Source organism: Centruroides sculpturatus, unplaced genomic scaffold (assembly GCF_000671375.1).
Source record: "Centruroides sculpturatus isolate CEXI.00-Female unplaced genomic scaffold, Cexi_2.0 scaffold193, whole genome shotgun sequence".
NCBI lineage: Eukaryota > Metazoa > Arthropoda > Arachnida > Scorpiones > Buthidae > Centruroides > Centruroides sculpturatus.
The window spans coordinates 771,021-797,439 of NW_019384402.1; the positions used below are offsets into that span (position 1 = coordinate 771,021).

The 26,419-nt window shown below is 28.2% G+C and overlaps 2 pseudogenes; both read left to right on the forward strand.

Moving 5' to 3' along the window:
• Nucleotides 1-7,578, forward strand: LOC111618682 (annotated as a pseudogene).
• Nucleotides 7,390-26,419, forward strand: part of LOC111618683 — a 27,304-nt pseudogene continuing 8,274 nt past the window's right edge.

The window sequence follows — 26,419 nt, forward strand, 5'->3', positions numbered from 1 at the left end:
ATGTTGCTCCTTAAAATCTTTCATCTTTCATCTTCATTTCAGAGTGGTGATTGCATGTTTACTTTGACAGCTCTGTTGCCAACCAGAATACTAGAATGTGCCAAGGGACATTGTGTTACCAAAGTTTCTGGCTACATGGTACCACTTGCGGAAGTGTGATTGGTGCAATACTTTGCCATTATGTCAAAAGTCTGATCTTTATTTGAACAGACCTTATACACTAATTCAGAAGTGGGAATTTTATTTAACTTAGTTTACAGCTGAAATATTTTTCATTTTAAATCATTTTCAAATGCTTTTTCAGTTTTCTTTAATTTTCCTTATTTCTATTATTAAATGCAACATATTTTAAATCTAAAAATTTATTATATTACAAATAGGATTTTCAAACCTTATTCTACACTTTATCACTTATTTAAATTTGAAAATTTTCAAAATAATTTTCTATTATTTCAGTTTTCTAATATGAGGCTATTAATTAAAATATATAAATTATTATATTCTTTTTTATACAAAAATATACAATAAAATATTTAAATTTATTATTTTAGTAAAATAGAAAACACAGAGTTGCTTGATATTCTGTAAAAGTACATTATACCATCATATCTAAACAAGCCAAGTATAATTATTGTAATCACTACGAGTGGATTATTGTGAATGTCCGCGATATCATCAGGAGTAGTTTATAAATATATTCCATTCTAGTATTTATTAAATGCAATTTCAATGTGTTTTTATTCTATTAGATAACATGAGAAAATTACAGCAATTTTTTTCATGTTATCTAATAGTTAACATAAAACTGTGAATATGAACAAAATATTGAATAACACTGTTTTATTTTATCATTTAAAAAATCTAATATGAACATGAAACTAAATTTATTAGCTCCAAAATACACATTTTTAAAGAAAAAATATTAAGATTAAATTAACTAGACAGATAAGTATGGCTATAATAATTTGAAGGGCTTATCATATCAGGTAATGACTGGAATAAACAGACTAAATTTTTTACAAAATAGCCTTTAATCACTCATAGTCAAATTTTAGTATGCATTTCAGGTACGAAGACTCCTCATCAGCCTACATACAGTATAAACACAAAATTATCATCAAACCATCATAACATAAGTAGCAATTCCAATTCCAAACAAAATTCTTTTGTATAAATACAGTGCACTGTTTGCATAATACAGTTGACCCCCCTATAACACTGTTGATTATTCCATTTCATATGAATTCCATGTTGTACGAGTCACTTAGATTTTACAAATACGTGTGCCTGGCTGTGAACGGTTCATATATTTGTAAAATCTAAGTGACTCGTACAACATGGAATTCATATAAAACAGAATAATCAACAGTGTAATAGGGGGGTCGACTGGTATAAAATCAATACATTAAAATTTACTAAAAAAATTAAATAAGTACTAAACAATAAAAATCGTATTTTATCTGGAACTGGTAAATTCCACTCATTTTTTTTCTCTTTTCAAATTCAGATAAATAGTGCCATTTATTACAAATTAGTTTTCCCTTTAAATATCATTACATTAGGAAAAGTATTACTCAATTCATTTCATAAATCTTTAACAGCACTCTTTATTATTTTATTTTTCTTATCGCTCACAACATGATCAAAAAGAAAGAAAAAATATTGTTGAATTATTTCAAATTCTTTCTTTGTTCATTCCAAGGTTTGAAGTTCTTATTGAATATATTTATCTAAAATTGATTCTCTCCCATTATTTAATGAAAAATTGTTATTAATGTTTGTATATAAAAAGGATTTACTTTCAAAAAGTAGTATCTTAATAAGTTAATGTAATTGATAAAATATTACTACTATAGAAATTGTTATAAAATCTAGTAATACTTTATCTGAAATATTTTGTTGATATCTTTGAAATAATACATAATCAAATTGAATTTTCAATCTTTAGTTGGAACAGGTTAAACATTACACAGATATCTAATTGATCAAAACTTAAAAAGTTAATTTGCTTTAGCAATTTAAAAAATAAAAATATATTGGAATAAGTTTTATCATAATTTTAGATAGAATAATCTTACTGTATACATTCATATTATAGAAATTTGGAAAATTACAGTAAATAGAATATTATCAAACTGTTCATAAACAAATTTAATAATAATGTTTATAATTCATTTTAGTTAGCTCTTAAATATCATCCAGATAAAAATCCAAATGATCCTGCAGCAGCTGAGAAGGTAAGTACATAATATGAATTGTTTTATTTAAATTTACAACTAATATTAAATAAGTTTTCATTCTAATATTATAGAATTGCATTATATTTGAGAAAAATTTTAACATTTTTGTAGTTTAAAGAGATTAATCGAGCACATAGCATTTTGAGTGATTTAACTAAAAGAAATATATATGACAATTATGGATCTTTGGGATTGTACATAGCTGAACAATTTGGAGAAGAAAATGTCAATACTTATTTTGTACTTACAAGTGGATGGTGCAAGGTTGGTAATCTTCTATATTTTTTAAACTTTATTTCAAAAGAATATTTATAAATATAATTTATTTTTTTAGGCTCTCTTTATATTTTGTGGCATAATCACAGGATGTTATCTATGTTGTTGTTTTTGCTGTTGCTGTAATTTCTGCTGTGGAAAATGCAAACCAAGACCACCAGAAGAGACGGGCGATTACTGTAACTTAAAGGTAATCTATAAAACATTTTCTTAGCTTAATTGGGAAAATCCTTGAATCGACCAAAGAAGTTTCTTGGCTTTTTATATTTATTTTAAATTTTATTGTTATTAGCCATTTATAAACTATTAATTTTTTTAAAAATTTTCCATTCAGTTTAAATTATTATTACTACACCAATTATTTCCTTTAGTGTATTTCATATACCCATGAACAAAGTTTGCATATCTACTGAGCCATAAAAATGTTTAGCAAAATAACAACATATGGTAGATTAAGAATATTAATATTAACATTCAATTGACAACTAAGTTTTATAACAACAAAAAGATGTTCAAAAAATACCAAAGATTGTATCTAAAATTAGTAGATGTTCAGATTTCAATATTCTTAAATATTTCAAAAATAAGAATATTTTGTTAAAGTAATGAAAATATGGGACAAAATATCATTGAGAATCTTGAAACTTGATCGAAATAAGTAGAAATTATGATTAAGTTTTGATGGATTTTGATGATACAAATTTAAAAAATAACTTAAATAAATATAGTTGTTAATTATAGAAATGTGACATTCATATAGAATTAGATATAAAAAATCTGTCTCTTAAGGTTGTGAATCAAAGTAAAAAAGACATTAGATAAAGGCACAAACAGTTTACATACTAGGATAATAATTTTTCATTTGAAACTATTCAAAACATTTACTATTGTATACTAACACATACAGTAACACGTTGTACACACACAACACCATCCTCAGTGTCTTCTTCATTTAGTATACAATATTTGGTGTGAAAATCATCATATTGATCACATTTACTATTGATATTTTTGCTAAATAATAATTGTTGTTCCTAATCTAAATGTTTGTCACAATCTATTCTTATATTCTGCCATCAAATAAGCTACCATAAATTGATTCTTAGTAATAACTTCTTGACTTATCATGTTTTAAATTAATAGAATTAGTTTCAATTAATAAGTAAATGAATGTATTATTGATATGAATTTTAGGTTTTGCACTTATTTGTCTGTGACAAATATAAACTGTAGATAGACTCCAAATTATTAAGTAACTCAAATCAAACTGTCAAATTTTTTCTATAGACTATTTTTAAAGCTTTATTTTTCTTTCTATTGTAATGTATCATTTAAAGTTTGGCATATTAGTAATGATCAGTGGGATTTTTATTTAACTAGACATATATTAAAGAATAAAAACTTCTTGAATGCATTTTGAAGGATAAGAAGAAATAAAAATTACATGTCCAGTTGTGATGTTGGGTAGTGAAAGAATTTTTTAATTACTTATATAATCACAATATAAAGTTTGTTGTTTATAATTTGCATAACTCAAATAATGCATTTAGTATTTTAAATTTTAATGTTACTTTATAAAAATTTAATAAAAACAAAATGATTGATTGACATTTGATTCCAGTTCACTCGTGTAAAATTCTACTGTTTCATACTAATGATATATGTTGAAAAATAAAATTCACTATCAAAACCTGAAATCTTCTATGAAAATTAAAGTTAATATTTATTCTTCAATTCTACAATAATTCATAAATTTTCACTCTCTATTAAATGGGATGATGGTGATGTCTCTCCAAAAAATTATACCATTAAATTAACTTGATGAAATTTTAAATAATAATAATTCCAAACACTCACAATGTACAAAACACATGCACTGAAAAATCAGCAAATACACAGAACTTGCCCAGGAAATAAGTCATCTATGGAGGATGGATAAGGTGCTTATTAAAGGTGTCATACCACACACAATACATAAAAGTTTGGGAACACTACAATTGAATAGAAACACATACATAACACTACAATAGGCCACTGTATTGAATACATGTAATATTGTTAGGAAATTCCTGAATACAGACACACACACTGACACATGTATTTAATTTTTGTCTTGCTTTGGTTACTATACCTTGACTCTAGTCTGGCATAGTACATAGCAACCAGTGTTAACCAAGTATAACTCACTAAACCCAACATAATAATAATGTGTTGTTGACTGACTCCATAAATTTTACATGTACTAAAAATCAATGTAATTTGGAATGATTTATTTTCTTAAATTAAGATGATTGAATCACTCAAAGAAAAATCTAGTAATTAAATCATTTATTAAATTCTATATTAATAAACAAATGTCAATAATTTAAGTGCATTATTCTGAATTTCTCAAGAAGAAAATTTGTTTTTATAATACATGTTTTTTTTAGAAAAATAAAAATAAAATGAAAGTGTGTGTCAAAAGGGATATGAAATGCACTAATATATTTTAATACACAAGTAATATATATTTTAACATGCAAGTTAGAATTTCACATTTTGTTACTAATTTACTAATAGCAGATTTGAAAACTGGATTAAAAAAAATTTTTATTCTATAATTACTTATTATTTTTAATCTATTACATGATTTAAAATACTATTTATTAAATATAATTTGCTATTGTTTATTTCATGCTTTATTAATTTAATTTCTGCTTATAAAATCATTTTAATACTTAGTCTTAATAGATTGATTAAACTCAGTTTTATATTTATTATAACAATTTTCTTAATCTCCTATGCATCCAATATTTTCCTTATTATTTTGTACAACTTTAGTTTGAGTTGATTAAAAGCATGAGTTAAGATATCCTGCATGATATACCCCTACCTTCTAACATACAGAATCAACAAGGAATCCAGTTTCCTAGTCAGAATGCTACTACTAACAAGACGGGTAGGTCAAAGGTGAGCTGTCTAGGTAGTTTTTTCCTATAACAATCAGCAAATATTAAATAAAATCTTCTTTCATGGACATTTTGACAGATATTAAATGATTTTATAAAGTATAATTCTTTAAAAATAAAAATCTGTAATATTTTTGGTCAAATCTAGCCATCTAGTTACTATGTAAAATAATTAACCACTTCTAATTTTTAGTCTTTATGAAATATTTAAGTTTCAATTAAAACACCTTGTTTTAAATCTTTTCTTTCTTAATAAAATGAACATAATATAAAAAACTGCTTGTTCAATACATACTACTAAATTATATACAATAACAGATGTGCCATCAATACTGAGAATTTCCAGATGACAGCTAATCCTTGAACATACTATTGGGTGTGACAGCCAAATTATAACTGAACAAAAAAAATACTCCTTTCAAAACTCAATAAATATAAAACTGTTTTATTACGATAGATATATGAGAGTCTCAAATGATTTTATGCTAAAGACTTGTTTTCAAGTGAATGGAGCTTAAAAATTAAAATTTGCAATCATTTTTAGATTGCTCTAAGCAAATTAGATGCTCTAACTTAGGTCTATAAACCTGAAAACATTTGGGACTTGTGAAGTTTTGTCTAATAAAATCCAAATTATTGCTTTCCTCTAAAGCAGTGTTTCCCAATCTTTTTGGATTAGTGACACATTGAATTTAATAAGATTCCTGTGACACATCTTAATTTTTGTTTTTAAAATTTAAAATAAATTACAGTCAATTTAAAAATATTTTGATAATATAGAAGTTAAACTTACCAAGACAAAAAAACTCGTAATTTTACAAATATACTAAATAAAAATAAAAAGACTATTTGAGTCAATGCATAGAGCTAGTATTGGTCTTTAAGCTGGTAAGCCAAAACATTTATAGAAGCTACAAAGTGGCCAGCAGTAAAAAGATAAATGAAATTTTAAAAAAATAGCTTATTCAAAATTCTAAACAATACTTAATATTTCTGCGACACACCCGAGGTACATACTCTTGTGAGTTACAGGTTGGGAAACACTGCTCTACAGTATTAACATATATTTCATACTATAATAGTATCAAGTGTCTCATTAGCACAGTTCATAATCTGTTTCCTACGTAATTACCATATTTCCTTAATTAAATCCTGGTCTTTGAATAAACCCCAGAGAATAAAGGTGCCATTAAAATTAAATCCTGATCTTTGAATAAATCCCAGAGAATAAAGGTGTTATTAAAATTAAATCCTGGATTGAAAAGCATGGGAAACATATTGAAGTACTATGCTGTACAGGGTGATATAGTTTAGACTAGCAGATAAGGAATTTAACTAAAATTCTATTTTTTTGAATTGTGTAGAGTCAGATAGCACTTTCTATTCCAAGGTTAATGGAAATATTTTTTGAAGTAAAATTGAAATATTGTTGAATACCGAGCCAGGAAAAGTTGCAATTTACTTTATAAGTCAAGATCTTGTCAGTCAAAGGGTAATTAGAAAAGCTCCAAAAAGATGGCGAGTTTGAACTGCAAGATGATAGTCGAGACTGATTCCTACACAACATTGAAACATACACAAATGACAATGTAATAACTGAATTGAGTTAACTTTGAAAACAGTACTTATTTCAAATGTAACCCATAAATTAAGATAATTAAGGTGTTTCAGTTTTTACCAACTTGTCTACTGATGCAAGGTAATATAGATGCAAAATAATCTAGCCTCAAAAACCCTGGGACTTCAAATAAATCCTAGAGGATATGTAAATTTTAAAAAATAAACCCCTGGGGTTTGAGGAAATACAGCAATTTGCCATTTGAAAATTTTCAGATCCAATCAAAAATAAGATATTTAAACTTTAAAATATTCTGATATCAAACAATCTAAATACAAGTATTTGTAGTAAGTAATAAAATGAATATATGTGGAAGGTAAATGAAAATCAAAGTTAAGATTCCTAATTTTAGTATTCTGTGTAAAAGTAGCATAGACAGGCTACAGATTTTCCAGTATTCATGAATTATTGTAGAATTGATGGAATTGTTGTTATTACTATAAATAATAATTTTTTAAAAAACAGTTATCAAAGGAATTAAATTTATGTGCAAATATGGAAGTGTGTTAAATTTTTTAAATTATTAAAAAAAAATTCAGAGTTAAATTCAAATTTAATATAATTTGAATAAATTTACACAAATTACAATTGACTGTTTTAAGTGTATCATCACTATAGAAAACAATACAGGATTCATTTTTTTTATAATTCAGGAGAAACAAGTAAAAAGGAAAATAAATAATTTAATTATTTTACTTTTTAAGCAAATTTCACTGAGTTATGCTAGCCATCAATTTTTTTTTTTTCATATTACAAACTAAAATAAACAAATTCATTACATTAATTTGTAACTGCTTGATCAAAGTTTTCAAGATGGATTCTCATCAGATCATCATTCAAAATCTTTGATTCCATTGAGTAGTATCTTTTAAAAAAACCTTTAGTTTCATTCAGTTCTATTGATCATCAGTCAAACGTATTTCATAGAACTGACTAGTGTTTTGATTTTTATAACTACAGAATCAGAAATAAACTCTAAAAGTAAGAAGATAGAAATAATTTTATGATGATCCTTAATAATACTATCTTTGAATACTCTTAACAATGAGAGTATTCTAAGATACTTTTATTAAGTAATTTAGATTTAAATTCTGTTTTTTCTATATTTTTAGTATATATGTTAGGGTCAAAGAATAAAAACATTCATTGAGCAAAAAAAATGTCCTCAGTGCATTGTGGTCACTTTAAATCATCCACAATGCAAAATTTGCATTATGGCACTAGTAAAAACAGCCACAATGCATTGTGACTAACTCAAAAAGACCACAAAGCAAAATTTGTGTATTGTCTTTCATGATATTTGACCATTACGCATTGTGGTGATTAAGAAAAGCCATAACACATTCTGAATGTTAGCTGATGCAATCACGATACAAAGGACAGGTTGAAATTGGTTTGAATGTTTAGTTAGGGTGCCTGATGTTGATAGGTGACACGCAGCTCACAAAAATGTTTTAGCTGCTGTTAAGAGCATTAATCCACCAAGTCTCTATCAGTTAGGAAACAAGGAAGGTCTTCTTGATCAACTTTATGCTTGTAATGAATTTACAATTTCTGAGAGTAACTTTATTAACATTCAGGACGTACCCTTAACTTCATTAAGACTTTGCTCAGCATCCATGTTAACATCTGGAAGTAAGCAAGGGTTTATAATGTATCACTGTAAAAGATACTGTATTGATAGAAAATGCAAATGTCACTCAAAGAACATAAAATGCAACTCAAAATATCATGGTAATAGTTCTTGTAAAAATAAATAAGTCTGCAACATTCTTGATTTTCATAAAAAAAAAAAAAGACTGATTTATTAATAAAAGTTTCTGACAAAGTAATTATTTTTAGTAAATTAGTTGTTTGAAAATACATCTCGAACAATGCAACAGATTTTCATGAATGATTAAATGTTGTTGAAAAGTAACCAAGTTACATTTCTGTATAATAATTTTTCTTACCTACTTATATAAGATCATTATCATCATTAACCCTGGGCTCATTGCCCTTTGGTGTCTGATGCCTTTTCCACTATTTTCTTCCATTTCTCTCTATCCATTGCCAATTTTCTCAATTCCCATACATTCTCTCCACACCACTTCTTTTCGTCATCAATCCATTCTCTATATGGTCCTCCTCTTTTGTTGGATCCATCTGTAATACCATAGGCTAAAGTCTAATTTATCTGTTTTTATTCATTCTTGTAATGTGTCCAAACAGTTGAAGTTTTTGTTGTATAATTTTTTGTAAGAGATTCTTTTTCATTTATATCTATTATAAAGTTCTTCATTTGTGACTTTCTGCATCCATCCTATTTGTAAGATCTTTCTGTAACAGTGTCTTTCAGATGCTAATATTTTTCTTTCCATATCTTTTGTTATTATCCATGTTTCACAGGCATACAGCATGCAGGAGAAGATGCAAGTGTTCAATACTTTTAATTTTGTCTGCAAACTAATTGCTTTACTTTTCCAGATTTTGTCCATTGCTTTCAAATTTGTTTTTGCCTTGACTATTCTAAACTTTTTTAGCAGCCCAAACAAATGAAAATCGCAGGGCGATGGGTCTGGGCTATAGGAAGGATGATCAAGTGCAGTCCAGTGCATTTTGTTAAGTTTTGAGACTGTTAGAGCTGCAGTATGGGGCCTGGTGTTGTCATGGAGGAGAATTACATCTCGATCGCTTGACAGCTTCTATAACTTATTCTGACCTTCTCTGCAATTTTGCAAACTCCAATTTGTCTCTCCTCTTCAATAATGTCTTGAACCACTCGAATGTTTTCACTTGTGATGTTGGTCCGAGGATGGCAATCATGTTTCTGATTTCCTACTCATGTCCATCCTTCCTTGAACTTTTTATGCCAGGCAAACACAAGAGTCCTTGACAGTGTTTGATCCCCAAACTGTGCAGCCAATCTGCGAAAAATTTCTGTCGCGTTGACTCCTTCATGAGCAAGAAATTGTATGATTATGCGTTGTGCAACAGAGGGGTGTACCTGTTGCTCTGACGTCGTGAGTACTACTGACAAATTAGTTGAAAGTATGAAATGGCCGGCATTCCCCACTACTAATGACCCTACCCATCAGACTAGATGCGCAGACTCTGTACTGCCAACCTTAGTTGCTGAGGAACAAAAATTCCATTTATATTTGATTCACCCTTGTAGTTAACATCCAGAACTTGTGGTTGCTTTTAACCATAATAAATTCATCACACAGTGGTTTTTAACTTTAGCAGCTGATTTTTGTGTGTTTGTGTAGAGTACATCAAGCACCTACAAGTACATGTAGTTAGACCTTTAGCACTTTTAAGCAAAACAAAAAAAACAAATGTGTATTTTTCTCCATACATTTTATTTCTTAATTTTTTTAAGTATGAAAATTAAATTTCTAGGAAAACTTGTAGAAATAATTTTTTCCAGCATTAAAAATTGTAAATAAAAATGTTTCAAGGATAGAACCCATATTTTAAAGTTACAAACCACTGTGCATAGTATCACCCTCTATCGTAGTTGAATCAGCCAACATTCAGAATGCGTAATGGCTTTTTTTAATCACCACAATGCATAGTGGTCAAATATCATAAAAGCCACGATGCAAATTTCTCTTTGTGGTGTTTTTGAGTTAGTTACAACGTGTTGTGGCTGTTTTTTTTTTAACAAGTTCCACAATGCAAAAGTTGCATTGTGGATAATTTAGAGAAACCACAACATTTGTGTGAAAAATGATTGATTGAAAAAAATGACCATTTGTTGTGGTCGTTTTTTTCCACTCAATGAGCATTTTTTGTTCTTTGAGCCTAACATATATATTTAGAGTAATTTTAATCTAGTTCTATGTATTTGTAATCTGAAATGAGATTAGATCTTTTGGAAATATTTTAATAAGTAACGTTTTTGATTCCTTAAAGTAAAATGTTCAAAATATTTTANTCTGGAACTGGTAAATTCCACTCATTTTTTTTCTCTTTTCAAATTCAGATAAATAGTGCCATTTATTACAAATTAGTTTTCCCTTTAAATATCATTACATTAGGAAAAGTATTACTCAATTCATTTCATAAATCTTTAACAGCACTCTTTATTATTTTATTTTTCTTATCGCTCACAACATGATCAAAAAGAAAGAAAAAATATTGTTGAATTATTTCAAATTCTTTCTTTGTTCATTCCAAGGTTTGAAGTTCTTATTGAATATATTTATCTAAAATTGATTCTCTCCCATTATTTAATGAAAAATTGTTATTAATGTTTGTATATAAAAAGGATTTACTTTCAAAAAGTAGTATCTTAATAAGTTAATGTAATTGATAAAATATTACTACTATAGAAATTGTTATAAAATCTAGTAATACTTTATCTGAAATATTTTGTTGATATCTTTGAAATAATACATAATCAAATTGAATTTTCAATCTTTAGTTGGAACAGGTTAAACATTACACAGATATCTAATTGATCAAAACTTAAAAAGTTAATTTGCTTTAGCAATTTAAAAAATAAAAATATATTGGAATAAGTTTTATCATAATTTTAGATAGAATAATCTTACTGTATACATTCATATTATAGAAATTTGGAAAATTACAGTAAATAGAATATTATCAAACTGTTCATAAACAAATTTAATAATAATGTTTATAATTCATTTTAGTTAGCTCTTAAATATCATCCAGATAAAAATCCAAATGATCCTGCAGCAGCTGAGAAGGTAAGTACATAATATGAATTGTTTTATTTAAATTTACAACTAATATTAAATAAGTTTTCATTCTAATATTATAGAATTGCATTATATTTGAGAAAAATTTTAACATTTTTGTAGTTTAAAGAGATTAATCGAGCACATAGCATTTTGAGTGATTTAACTAAAAGAAATATATATGACAATTATGGATCTTTGGGATTGTACATAGCTGAACAATTTGGAGAAGAAAATGTCAATACTTATTTTGTACTTACAAGTGGATGGTGCAAGGTTGGTAATCTTCTATATTTTTTAAACTTTATTTCAAAAGAATATTTATAAATATAATTTATTTTTTTAGGCTCTCTTTATATTTTGTGGCATAATCACAGGATGTTATCTATGTTGTTGTTTTTGCTGTTGCTGTAATTTCTGCTGTGGAAAATGCAAACCAAGACCACCAGAAGAGACGGGCGATTACTGTAACTTAAAGGTAATCTATAAAACATTTCTTAGCTTAATTGGGAAAATCCTTGAATCGACCAAAGAAGTTTCTCGGCTTTTTATATTTATTTTAAATTTTATTGTTATTAGCCATTTTATAAACTATTAATTTTGTTTTAAATTTTCCATTCAGTTTAAATTATTATTACTACACCAATTATTTCCTTTAGTGTATTTCATATACCCATGAACAAAGTTTGCATATCTACTGAGCCATAAAAATGTTTAGCAAAATAACAACATATGGTAGATTAAGAATATTAATATTAACATTCAATTGACAACTAAGTTTTATAACAACAAAAAGATGTTCAAAAAATACCAAAGATTGTATCTAAAATTAGTAGATGTTCAGATTTCAATATTCTTAAATATTTCAAAAATAAGAATATTTTGTTAAAGTAATGAAAATATGGGACAAAATATCATTGAGAATCTTGAAACTTGATCGAAATAAGTAGAAATTATGATTAAGTTTTGATGGATTTTGATGATACAAATTTAAAAAATAACTTAAATAAATATAGTTGTTAATTATAGAAATGTGACATTCATATAGAATTAGATATAAAAAATCTGTCTCTTAAGGTTGTGAATCAAAGTAAAAAAGACATTAGATAAAGGCACAAACAGTTTACATACTAGGATAATAATTTTTCATTTGAAACTATTCAAAACATTTACTATTGTATACTAACACATACAGTAACACGTTGTACACACACAACACCATCCTCAGTGTCTTCTTCATTTAGTATACAATATTTGGTGTGAAAATCATCATATTGATCACATTTACTATTGATATTTTTGCTAAATAATAATTGTTGTTCCTAATCTAAATGTTTGTCACAATCTATTCTTATATTCTGCCATCAAATAAGCTACCATAAATTGATTCTTAGTAATAACTTCTTGACTTATCATGTTTTAAATTAATAGAATTAGTTTCAATTAATAAGTAAATGAATGTATTATTGATATGAATTTTAGGTTTTGCACTTATTTGTCTGTGACAAATATAAACTGTAGATAGACTCCAAATTATTAAGTAACTCAAATCAAACTGTCAAATTTTTTCTATAGACTATTTTTAAAGCTTTATTTTTCTTTCTATTGTAATGTATCATTTAAAGTTTGGCATATTAGTAATGATCAGTGGGATTTTTATTTAACTAGACATATATTAAAGAATAAAAACTTCTTGAATGCATTTTGAAGGATAAGAAGAAATAAAAATTACATGTCCAGTTGTGATGTTGGGTAGTGAAAGAATTTTTTAATTACTTATATAATCACAATATAAAGTTTGTTGTTTATAATTTGCATAACTCAAATAATGCATTTAGTATTTTAAATTTTAATGTTACTTTATAAAAATTTAATAAAAACAAAATGATTGATTGACATTTGATTCCAGTTCACTCGTGTAAAATTCTACTGTTTCATACTAATGATATATGTTGAAAAATAAAATTCACTATCAAAACCTGAAATCTTCTATGAAAATTAAAGTTAATATTTATTCTTCAATTCTACAATAATTCATAAATTTTCACTCTCTATTAAATGGGATGATGGTGATGTCTCTCCAAAAAATTATACCATTAAATTAACTTGATGAAATTTTAAATAATAATAATTCCAAACACTCACAATGTACAAAACACATGCACTGAAAAATCAGCAAATACACAGAACTTGCCCAGGAAATAAGTCATCTATGGAGGATGGATAAGGTGCTTATTAAAGGTGTCATACCACACACAATACATAAAAGTTTGGGAACACTACAATTGAATAGAAACACATACATAACACTACAATAGGCCACTGTATTGAATACATGTAATATTGTTAGGAAATTCCTGAATACAGACACACACACTGACACATGTATTTAATTTTTGTCTTGCTTTGGTTACTATACCTTGACTCTAGTCTGGCATAGTACATAGCAACCAGTGTTAACCAAGTATAACTCACTAAACCCAACATAATAATAATGTGTTGTTGACTGACTCCATAAATTTTACATGTACTAAAAATCAATGTAATTTGGAATGATTTATTTTCTTAAATTAAGATGATTGAATCACTCAAAGAAAAATCTAGTAATTAAATCATTTATTAAATTCTATATTAATAAACAAATGTCAATAATTTAAGTGCATTATTCTGAATTTCTCAAGAAGAAAATTTGTTTTTATAATACATGTTTTTTTTAGAAAAATAAAAATAAAATGAAAGTGTGTGTCAAAAGGGATATGAAATGCACTAATATATTTTAATACACAAGTAATATATATTTTAACATGCAAGTTAGAATTTCACATTTTGTTACTAATTTACTAATAGCAGATTTGAAAACTGGATTAAAAAAAATTTTTATTCTATAATTACTTATTATTTTTAATCTATTACATGATTTAAAATACTATTTATTAAATATAATTTGCTATTGTTTATTTCATGCTTTATTAATTTAATTTCTGCTTATAAAATCATTTTAATACTTAGTCTTAATAGATTGATTAAACTCAGTTTTATATTTATTATAACAATTTTCTTAATCTCCTATGCATCCAATATTTTCCTTATTATTTTGTACAACTTTAGTTTGAGTTGATTAAAAGCATGAGTTAAGATATCCTGCATGATATACCCCTACCTTCTAACATACAGAATCAACAAGGAATCCAGTTTCCTAGTCAGAATGCTACTACTAACAAGACGGGTAGGTCAAAGGTGAGCTGTCTAGGTAGTTTTTTCCTATAACAATCAGCAAATATTAAATAAAATCTTCTTTCATGGACATTTTGACAGATATTAAATGATTTTATAAAGTATAATTCTTTAAAAATAAAAATCTGTAATATTTTTGGTCAAATCTAGCCATCTAGTTACTATGTAAAATAATTAACCACTTCTAATTTTTAGTCTTTATGAAATATTTAAGTTTCAATTAAAACACCTTGTTTTAAATCTTTTCTTTCTTAATAAAATGAACATAATATAAAAAACTGCTTGTTCAATACATACTACTAAATTATATACAATAACAGATGTGCCATCAATACTGAGAATTTCCAGATGACAGCTAATCCTTGAACATACTATTGGGTGTGACAGCCAAATTATAACTGAACAAAAAAAATACTCCTTTCAAAACTCAATAAATATAAAACTGTTTTATTACGATAGATATATGAGAGTCTCAAATGATTTTATGCTAAAGACTTGTTTTCAAGTGAATGGAGCTTAAAAATTAAAATTTGCAATCATTTTTAGATTGCTCTAAGCAAATTAGATGCTCTAACTTAGGTCTATAAACCTGAAAACATTTGGGACTTGTGAAGTTTTGTCTAATAAAATCCAAATTATTGCTTTCCTCTAAAGCAGTGTTTCCCAATCTTTTTGGATTAGTGACACATTGAATTTAATAAGATTCCTGTGACACATCTTAATTTTTGTTTTTAAAATTTAAAATAAATTACAGTCAATTTAAAAATATTTTGATAATATAGAAGTTAAACTTACCAAGACAAAAAAACTCGTAATTTTACAAATATACTAAATAAAAATAAAAAGACTATTTGAGTCAATGCATAGAGCTAGTATTGGTCTTTAAGCTGGTAAGCCAAAACATTTATAGAAGCTACAAAGTGGCCAGCAGTAAAAAGATAAATGAAATTTTAAAAAAATAGCTTATTCAAAATTCTAAACAATACTTAATATTTCTGCGACACACCCGAGGTACATACTCTTGTGAGTTACAGGTTGGGAAACACTGCTCTACAGTATTAACATATATTTCATACTATAATAGTATCAAGTGTCTCATTAGCACAGTTCATAATCTGTTTCCTACGTAATTACCATATTTCCTTAATTAAATCCTGGTCTTTGAATAAACCCCAGAGAATAAAGGTGCCATTAAAATTAAATCCTGATCTTTGAATAAATCCCAGAGAATAAAGGTGTTATTAAAATTAAATCCTGGATTGAAAAGCATGGGAAACATATTGAAGTACTATGCTGTACAGGGTGATATAGTTTAGACTAGCAGATAAGGAATTTAACTAAAATTCTATTTTTTTGAATTGTGTAGAGTCAGATAGCACTTTCTATTCCAAGGTTAATGGAAATATTTTTTGAAGTAAAATTGAAATATTGTTGAATACCGAGCCAGGAAAAGTTGCAATTTACTTTATAAGTCAAGATCTTGTCAGTCAAAGGGTAATTAGAAAAGCTCCAAAAAGATGGCGAGTTTGAACTGCAAGATGATAGTCGAGACTGATTCCTACACAACATTGAAACATACACAAATGACAATGTAATAACTGAATTGAGTTAACTTTGAAAACAGTACTTATTTCAAATGTAACCCATAAATTAAGATAATTAAGGTGTTTCAGTTTTTACCAACTTGTCTACTGATGCAAGGTAATATAGATGCAAAATAATCTAGCCTCAAAAACCCTGGGACTTCAAATAAATCCTAGAGGATATGTAAATTTTAAAAAATAAACCCCTGGGGTTTGAGGAAATACAGCAATTTGCCATTTGAAAATTTTCAGATCCAATCAAAAATAAGATATTTAAACTTTAAAATATTCTGATATCAAACAATCTAAATACAAGTATTTGTAGTAAGTAATAAAATGAATATATGTGGAAGGTAAATGAAAATCAAAGTTAAGATTCCTAATTTTAGTATTCTGTGTAAAAGTAGCATAGACAGGCTACAGATTTTCCAGTATTCATGAATTATTGTAGAATTGATGGAATTGTTGTTATTACTATAAATAATAATTTTTTAAAAAACAGTTATCAAAGGAATTAAATTTATGTGCAAATATGGAAGTGTGTTAAATTTTTTAAATTATTAAAAAAAAATTCAGAGTTAAATTCAAATTTAATATAATTTGAATAAATTTACACAAATTACAATTGACTGTTTTAAGTGTATCATCACTATAGAAAACAATACAGGATTCATTTTTTTTATAATTCAGGAGAAACAAGTAAAAAGGAAAATAAATAATTTAATTATTTTACTTTTTAAGCAAATTTCACTGAGTTATGCTAGACATCAATTTTTTTTTTTTTCATATTACAAACTAAAATAAACAAATTCATTACATTAATTTGTAACTGCTTGATCAAAGTTTTCAAGATGGATTCTCATCAGATCATCATTCAAAATCTTTGATTCCATTGAGTAGTATCTTTTAAAAAAACCTTTAGTTTCATTCAGTTCTATTGATCATCAGTCAAACGTATTTCATAGAACTGACTAGTGTTTTGATTTTTATAACTACAGAATCAGAAATAAACTCTAAAAGTAAGAAGATAGAAATAATTTTATGATGATCCTTAATAATACTATCTTTGAATACTCTTAACAATGAGAATATTCTAAGATACTTTTATTAAGTAATTTAGATTTAAATTCTGTTTTTTCTATATTTTTAGTATATATGTTAGGGTCAAAGAATAAAAACATTCATTGAGCAAAAAAAATGTCCTCAGTGCATTGTGGTCACTTTAAATCATCCACAATGCAAAATTTGCATTATGGCACTAGTAAAAACAGCCACAATGCATTGTGACTAACTCAAAAAGACCACAAAGCAAAATTTGTGTATTGTCTTTCATGATATTTGACCATTACGCATTGTGGTGATTAAGAAAAGCCATAACACATTCTGAATGTTAGCTGATGCAATCACGATACAAAGGACAGGTTGAAATTGGTTTGAATGTTTAGTTAGGGTGCCTGATGTTGATAGGTGACACGCAGCTCACAAAAATGTTTTAGCTGCTGTTAAGAGCATTAATCCACCAAGTCTCTATCAGTTAGGAAACAAGGAAGGTCTTCTTGATCAACTTTATGCTTGTAATGAATTTACAATTTCTGAGAGTAACTTTATTAACATTCAGGACGTACCCTTAACTTCATTAAGACTTTGCTCAGCATCCATGTTAACATCTGGAAGTAAGCAAGGGTTTATAATGTATCACTGTAAAAGATACTGTATTGATAGAAAATGCAAATGTCACTCAAAGAACATAAAATGCAACTCAAAATATCATGGTAATAGTTCTTGTAAAAATAAATAAGTCTGCAACATTCTTGATTTTCATTAAAAAAAAAAAAGACTGATTTATTAATAAAAGTTTCTGACAAAGTAATTATTTTTAGTAAATTAGTTGTTTGAAAATACATCTCGAACAATGCAACAGATTTTCATGAATGATTAAATGTTGTTGAAAAGTAACCAAGTTACATTTCTGTATAATAATTTTTCTTACCTACTTATATAAGATCATTATCATCATTAACCCTGGGCTCATTGCCCTTTGGTGTCTGATGCCTTTTCCACTATTTTCTTCCATTTCTCTCTATCCATTGCCAATTTTCTCAATTCCCATACATTCTCTCCACACCACTTCTTTTCGTCATCAATCCATTCTCTATATGGTCCTCCTCTTTTGTTGGATCCATCTGTAATACCATAGGCTAAAGTCTAATTTATCTGTTTTTATTCATTCTTGTAATGTGTCCAAACAGTTGAAGTTTTTGTTGTATAATTTTTTGTAAGAGATTCTTTTTCATTTATATCTATTATAAAGTTCTTCATTTGTGACTTTCTGCATCCATCCTATTTGTAAGATCTTTCTGTAACAGTGTCTTTCAGATGCTAATATTTTTCTTTCCATATCTTTTGTTATTATCCATGTTTCACAGGCATACAGCATGCAGGAGAAGATGCAAGTGTTCAATACTTTTAATTTTGTCTGCAAACTAATTGCTTTACTTTTCCAGATTTTGTCCATTGCTTTCAAATTTGTTTTTGCCTTGACTATTCTAAACTTTTTTAGCAGCCCAAACAAATGAAAATCGCAGGGCGATGGGTCTGGGCTATAGGAAGGATGATCAAGTGCAGTCCAGTGCATTTTGTTAAGTTTTGAGACTGTTAGAGCTGCAGTATGGGGCCTGGTGTTGTCATGGAGGAGAATTACATCTCGATCGCTTGACAGCTTCTATAACTTATTCTGACCTTCTCTGCAATTTTGCAAACTCCAATTTGTCTCTCCTCTTCAATAATGTCTTGAACCACTCGAATGTTTTCACTTGTGATGTTGGTCCGAGGATGGCAATCATGTTTCTGATTTCCTACTCATGTCCATCCTTCCTTGAACTTTTTATGCCAGGCAAACACAAGAGTCCTTGACAGTGTTTGATCCCCAAACTGTGCAGCCAATCTGCGAAAAATTTCTGTCGCGTTGACTCCTTCATGAGCAAGAAATTGTATGATTATGCGTTGTGCAACAGAGGGGTGTACCTGTTGCTCTGACGTCGTGAGTACTACTGACAAATTAGTTGAAAGTATGAAATGGCCGGCATTCCCCACTACTAATGACCCTACCCATCAGACTAGATGCGCAGACTCTGTACTGCCAACCTTAGTTGCTGAGGAACAAAAATTCCATTTATATTTGATTCACCCTTGTAGTTAACATCCAGAACTTGTGGTTGCTTTTAACCATAATAAATTCATCACACAGTGGTTTTTAACTTTAGCAGCTGATTTTTGTGTGTTTGTGTAGAGTACATCAAGCACCTACAAGTACATGTAGTTAGACCTTTAGCACTTTTAAGCAAAACAAAAAAAACAAATGTGTATTTTTCTCCATACATTTTATTTCTTAATTTTTTTAAGTATGAAAATTAAATTTCTAGGAAAACTTGTAGAAATAATTTTTTCCAGCATTAAAAATTGTAAATAAAAATGTTTCAAGGATAGAACCCATATTTTAAAGTTACAAACCACTGTGCATAGTATCACCCTCTATCGTAGTTGAATCAGCCAACATTCAGAATGCGTAATGGCTTTTTTTAATCACCACAATGCATAGTGGTCAAATATCATAAAAGCCACGATGCAAATTTCTCTTTGTGGTGTTTTTGAGTTAGTTACAACGTGTTGTGGCTGTTTTTTTTTTAACAAGTTCCACAATGCAAAAGTTGCATTGTGGATAATTTAGAGAAACCACAACATTTGTGTGAAAAATGATTGATTGAAAAAAATGACCATTTGTTGTGGTCGTTTTTTTCCACTCAATGAGCATTTTTTGTTCTTTGAGCCTAACATATATATTTAGAGTAATTTTAATCTAGTTCTATGTATTTGTAATCTGAAATGAGATTAGATCTTTTGGAAATATTTTAATAAGTAACGTTTTTGATTCCTTAAAGTAAAATGTTCAAAATATTTTATTGAATAAAACAATATTATATATATAAAATTATATCAAATCTAATAAAAGCTCTTCCAATGCAATGTCAATTTAAACTTTTATTTCTAAAAATTGATATACAGTAGAGCATAGATTATCTGAATCAATTGGGGACTGGGGTTATTTGGAAAATCAATTTTTCGGATAACCGATTATGTACGAAAAAGTATATTAACCTATCCCATGTTGAAATTTGTTCAAATCCTGGCATTACATGCCAGGATTTGAACAATGCCTTGTTGTGGCATGCCTTAAGTAAATGTGGCATGCCTAATTGTGGCATGCCTTAAGCTAAATGTGGCATGCCTTAAGTACCCTCTCATGGGTCTTGCCAGTGCTGCCAGCTAAAACAGGTGCACCAACAAAAATAATAATGGAGTAGCCCAAGACATAGCCAAAGATTACTGCGCCACAGTGCTAGCGGAAATATAAGTTGCCAGCTGGAAAGCTTTTGGTTGATTGACATTCGGATAATTGATGCTCTACTGTAATTAAGAAATTTTAACAATGTGAAAATATCTGGCTTAGCTATGGCATGTGATCTATAAAAATGTAGTAGTAGATGTGAATTCTATAGATTTTTAAATTTTTTAGGGAAATCAAATATAGCTGGATAGTTGCTATTTCTCATTGAGTTTTTGCATTGATTATTAGTGATTATGCTATTGATTTAAAATAATTGCTGATCAACTGTTTTGAATTATTGTGTTCTGTAGTATTGTATAGTGTACAAAAGTTTGGTAATTAAATTTATTTAAGAGCAGGTAAAAACATTTAGAAACACAATTTGATGTGTCTGTGATAACCACAGAAATCTCATCATTCGTATATCATATATCATTTGCACACAGATAAATGATACATGAGTGATCATGAGTCTAGTGTTTTTATGTTCTGTGAATTATCATCATCTTTTCTATATTTTTAATTTCTTTGGAGAAAGAAATGCATCTTGATGATATAAAGAACTTAATAATCAACATAACAAAAGAATTGTTAACAGTAAATTTAAGAGTGTAAAAAGTTTACAGTAGCTTTGAACAAATGTATAATTCATTTTTTATTTTGATGTGTGATTTACTTTAAATTGTAGTAATCCTGGAATTTATTTACTATATAAATATAATATTTAGCAATTATCCAATCTGTTATATAGATTAAGATTGATGCTAAATCCTTTATCTTAAAATGAAAATAATAACAAACCAACTCTTTGTAGCAAGACAATTCACTGTTGTGTTATATAATGGTTTCAATTTTCTTGTTGCAAAAAAGGTTTTTGTAGTGATTAGTTTATGGTATTTTATATGGCAGTTTAAGGAGTTAATTTTTAAGTCACACAAAAGTTCCTTGCAAAAAGAAACTTAATTGTTAAATCTGAAGATGAGATTCATTTACGTTTTCAACTGTTACAGAATAACGGAGAGAAAAAGTATTGTAAATGGTCAAAGTTTTTTGCATTTCTCAGTGTTTTAAGATATCCTGCAGGGCCAGACTGGCAAGAGTCTACTAGGTACCTTTAAAACATTGAAAAGTTGGTGCTCTTCAGGATAACAAATGCAAAATTTTATAAACCATTAGAAGTGTCTTTTATATAAAAATTTTAAGCATAATATTAACAGAAGATATTCACAATAATTAAATTAACTCAATTACTTAATATTATTTTTACTTTAATTGAACAAGCTTTTTCTTTTAGAAGACCAATTTTTAATACAATGCAAGGACTGAATTTTGTTTCCTAGTTTGACTCTGGTTCCCTGATTCCAAAATATCAGGGAAAAAACAGGAAAGAAAATGGTGTTTGTGTGTGTTCGCCTATATTTTGCTTTATATTTTAGGATCCAATGGCAAAAAATTTTGAAATTTGGCAGGAATACTTTTATATATGCCGTATTAATGCTGTTACATTTTGGAAATTATAAGTTGAGGAAGAGAGAGAAATAGAGAGGAGTGTAGGGGGTATATGTCAAATGGGGCTAGATTTAATGAAAATTTTATTTTGTACTAGGTTTTAGCTTATTAAAAACAAATATATTATTGGCACATACAGTTTTTTTTAAATTCACCCCTATCCCAAAAATTCCTGGTTTTGTCATTCTTCTAATGCAGGAAAGTCATGTAAGAGACCCTACCAGCTTTTCTGCAAAGGATTTCTATAAGTTAGTTTTAAATAATTTTAATATTAAGAGTCAATTAGCTATATACCTATACTTGGGAAATTGGGTGAAAAGTTTCTTTAAAAACAGGGCTAAAAAGTAATGGGTTTTCATGAAAAAGTACTAAAAAAGTAATGGGTCTTCATGAAAAAGTCATAAAAAATGCTCCTAAAAACGTATAAAATGTTTTATATATATATATATAAATGGATGTATTTCACTTTTCAGCCAAAACTACACATCGCACATGAATGGTGTTTGTATGTGGTAGTAGCCCAAAGTCTCCATTCATGCACTATGGTGGTTGTGTCTTGATAGCTATAAGGGTGTGGGAGATATGGGGGCTTAAAGTGGTTGACTTCAAAGATTTTCTATTTCGATTTTAAAAATGTTCGAACCGTTTTAAATTCGAATTTGTATTCGAATTGGTTCGATTCTAGAACGATTGTAAACGTTCCAGAAAATTGATCAAATTGAAATAGTTTGTTTGACTGGGCGTAAAAATTCTCTAATTAGTCTGGAAACGGGGACCTAATTCTTGCATATGGGGTTGAAAGTGGTTGACTTCGAAGATGTGTAACAATGGAAGTGTTGAGTAACAAAGGAAGTGTTAATATAAAACAGCATGCAAGATTTACAGATGGTTTTTTGCATTTTTGCGGGAAATCAAACATATTTTTAGACTCGTGTAAAAATTCTCTAATTAGTCTGGAAACGGGGGACCTAATTCTTGCATTCTGTGAAAACGGGTAAGATTGGCTATAATGTAATTATCTTAATCTTCACTATCGTTACTTTTTGCCCAGCGAAGCGGGTCCGTGCAGATAGATTCTAGATTACTTAGAAAAACAGTCTTTTATATATAAAAAAAAAACTATATTACATACAAATAAAAACCCAGCAAAGCGGGTCCTTGCAGCTAGTTTTGCATAAAAGTAAACATAGAATATATAAAACTTGAGAAAATGTTAGAAAATTCAAATCAGCCACTTTCAGAATCTGATCCATCAGTTTCATAGTTTAGAAACAGAAAAGCATTGTACAGTAGAGCCTCGATTATCTGACCTAATTGGGGACTGGGGTTGGTCGAATAATTGAAAGGGCAGATAACCGAAAAGTATGAAAAAATCTATTATTAGTGTAGTATATTATTATATCCCATGTAATTAGTATATTAGTATATCGCTATTAACCTACTTTGCGTTGAATTTTCATTGATGTTAAGCCTAACAAAAATTTTTTAAAATAATAATCATCGCTATTGTATCGTTAAAAATTAGAAAGTTAAGCCTCGTTTAAATACTGGCTCCCTTTCATGGTCGATCCAGTGTTGCCAGCTAAAACACGTAAAAATAATATTAAAGTAGCCAAGACATAGCCAAATATTGTAGCGCCACATCAATAGCAGGCATTTGAAATTTGCCGACTAGGACGGTCGGTTAACCGAGGGGTTGGTTGATAGGGGGTCGGATAATCGAGGCTCTACTGTACTTGCAAACACAATCATTCTACATTCTTCATGGGCAGCCACAGACAATGCAAGGAAAGTAAATCTTTATACTGCAAAAACAATCTCAGCATCAACAGATATGAGAGTAGTATATTTGGTTTTCACTAAAAACTCCAGATTGTGACTGAAGATACTCGGGAATTATATTTTGAATATCTGGACTTTTGTTCAGGGAGTATTCTAGTTACTTTAAAGCAAATCCATCCAAATGGTTTTTGGTGTGTTTAAAAATCTCCCACTGCTTCTCAGCAGACAGAACTCTTTCCTCAAGCTTAGAAACTGAATTGCATAGGAAGTTGTATGAATGAATAGTGTAGTTTCTTTAACATGACTTGTTTCAATAGACTTGAGTTTCATTGCAGTCACTGAAGTCTTTTCATCCAGTTTATAAAGGAATGCTCTCATGGATGAGAAATTTTTGGCATAAAAACAAACCACTTGAATCTGCATGCCCCACATGGTTGTTACAGTGTTTTGGAGTGGCAATCCACTGATCTATTTATATAGTTGTACATTTGCAAGGCATTTAATAAAAGCCTTTTTCATTTCTAAAATGAAATCATTGGCTCAAGGAAATTCTGTCCTAATTGCTTTACATATCTTGTCACCTGTCTTGCCCATTGTCTTAACATGTCTTGGATTCAGATACATCAAGTTTATATTTGAGCATGCACTTAGCATGTATAATGTCTGGTCTGTTAAAAGTAACCAAACTTTTTTATACAGAATGGCAGAATTTCACAGTTTGGCATATGCATTGAAGACCATAAGAATTGTGGAATTTATCTTTGCTAATTTGTAAACTCTTAACAGCATAGATTGCACTGGCTTCCTTGTTAACATACTGACAAGAATGTTCAGTGCACACATTTTTTGCACATCCTTTGTTTCATCCAAATTAAAATAATTAGTTTGTTTCCTTTCATTTCCTCTATTTTTTGAAAGTTGTTTAATATGCAGGTTGTATATAGGTTTTCTTTAGCATGTTTTGGTCAGGGATTGTGTGCTTGGCACACTTTCTAGAAAAGTTTTTGAATACTGGATGATTTACCTTGTTAAGAGCAATCTCTAACCATACTAAAGCCACAGCCAGTTCACATGGAAATTTATTCATCTTGCATGCCAAAATAAAACTCCCTTCTTTTTTTCTTCTTTCTTTCTTTGTTAGAAATATTTTTTGCATATTTAATGTGCTCTTAACCTCTGAAGAGAGATGCTTTTCATTCAAAATGGTAACATCACACAATTTACAGCTCAAAATACTATTATTGATTGTAATTACTTCCTCTTTAAAATTATTTACCAACTTCTTCAGTTTTGATTTTTCCCTTTTTATAATAATTAATAATATAAAAGTTATTTTTAAATAAAATTTCACAATACTGATGCCATATCTAATTATTTAAANTCTTTCTTTGTTAGAAATATTTTTTGCATATTTAATGTGCTCTTAACCTCTGAAGAGAGATGCTTTTCATTCAAAATGGTAACATCACACAATTTACAGCTCAAAATACTATTATTGATTGTAATTACTTCCTCTTTAAAATTATTTACCAACTTCTTCAGTTTTGATTTTTCCCTTTTTATAATAATTAATAATATAAAAGTTATTTTTAAATAAAATTTCACAATACTGATGCCATATCTAATTATTTAAACTTAAATTTCTCCATTTTTCAAAACGGAACATTTGTCATAATTCAACAAAATTACTCCATTTTATGTCACAGTATATTTTAAAAAATACGTACTTTCTTCCTTGTCTCCTTAACCACCTGTTGAGTAGTACCAGAAGAGTTGTGCAAGAGCTCTTTCTAGTTTTTTTTAATGTTTCATTTAGAAATGATAAAACATGAAATGAGATTTGAACTTCAGTAACTTTTAGTACATAATTATGCCATCCGAGCAGTCTAACTTTTTTAGATATAAAACTATATTAAAATTTAAACATTTATTTATTGCCATGAAGTTTGTAAAATACTTTATACAGTCAACCCCCTATAACACTGTTGATTATTCCGTTTTATTTGAATTCCATGTTGTACAAGTCACTTAGATTTTACAAATACGTGAGCCATTCACAGCCCGGCACACGTATTTGTAAAATCTAAGTGACTCGTACAACATGGAATTCAAATAAAACGGAATAATCAACAGTGTTATAGGGGGGTCGACTTT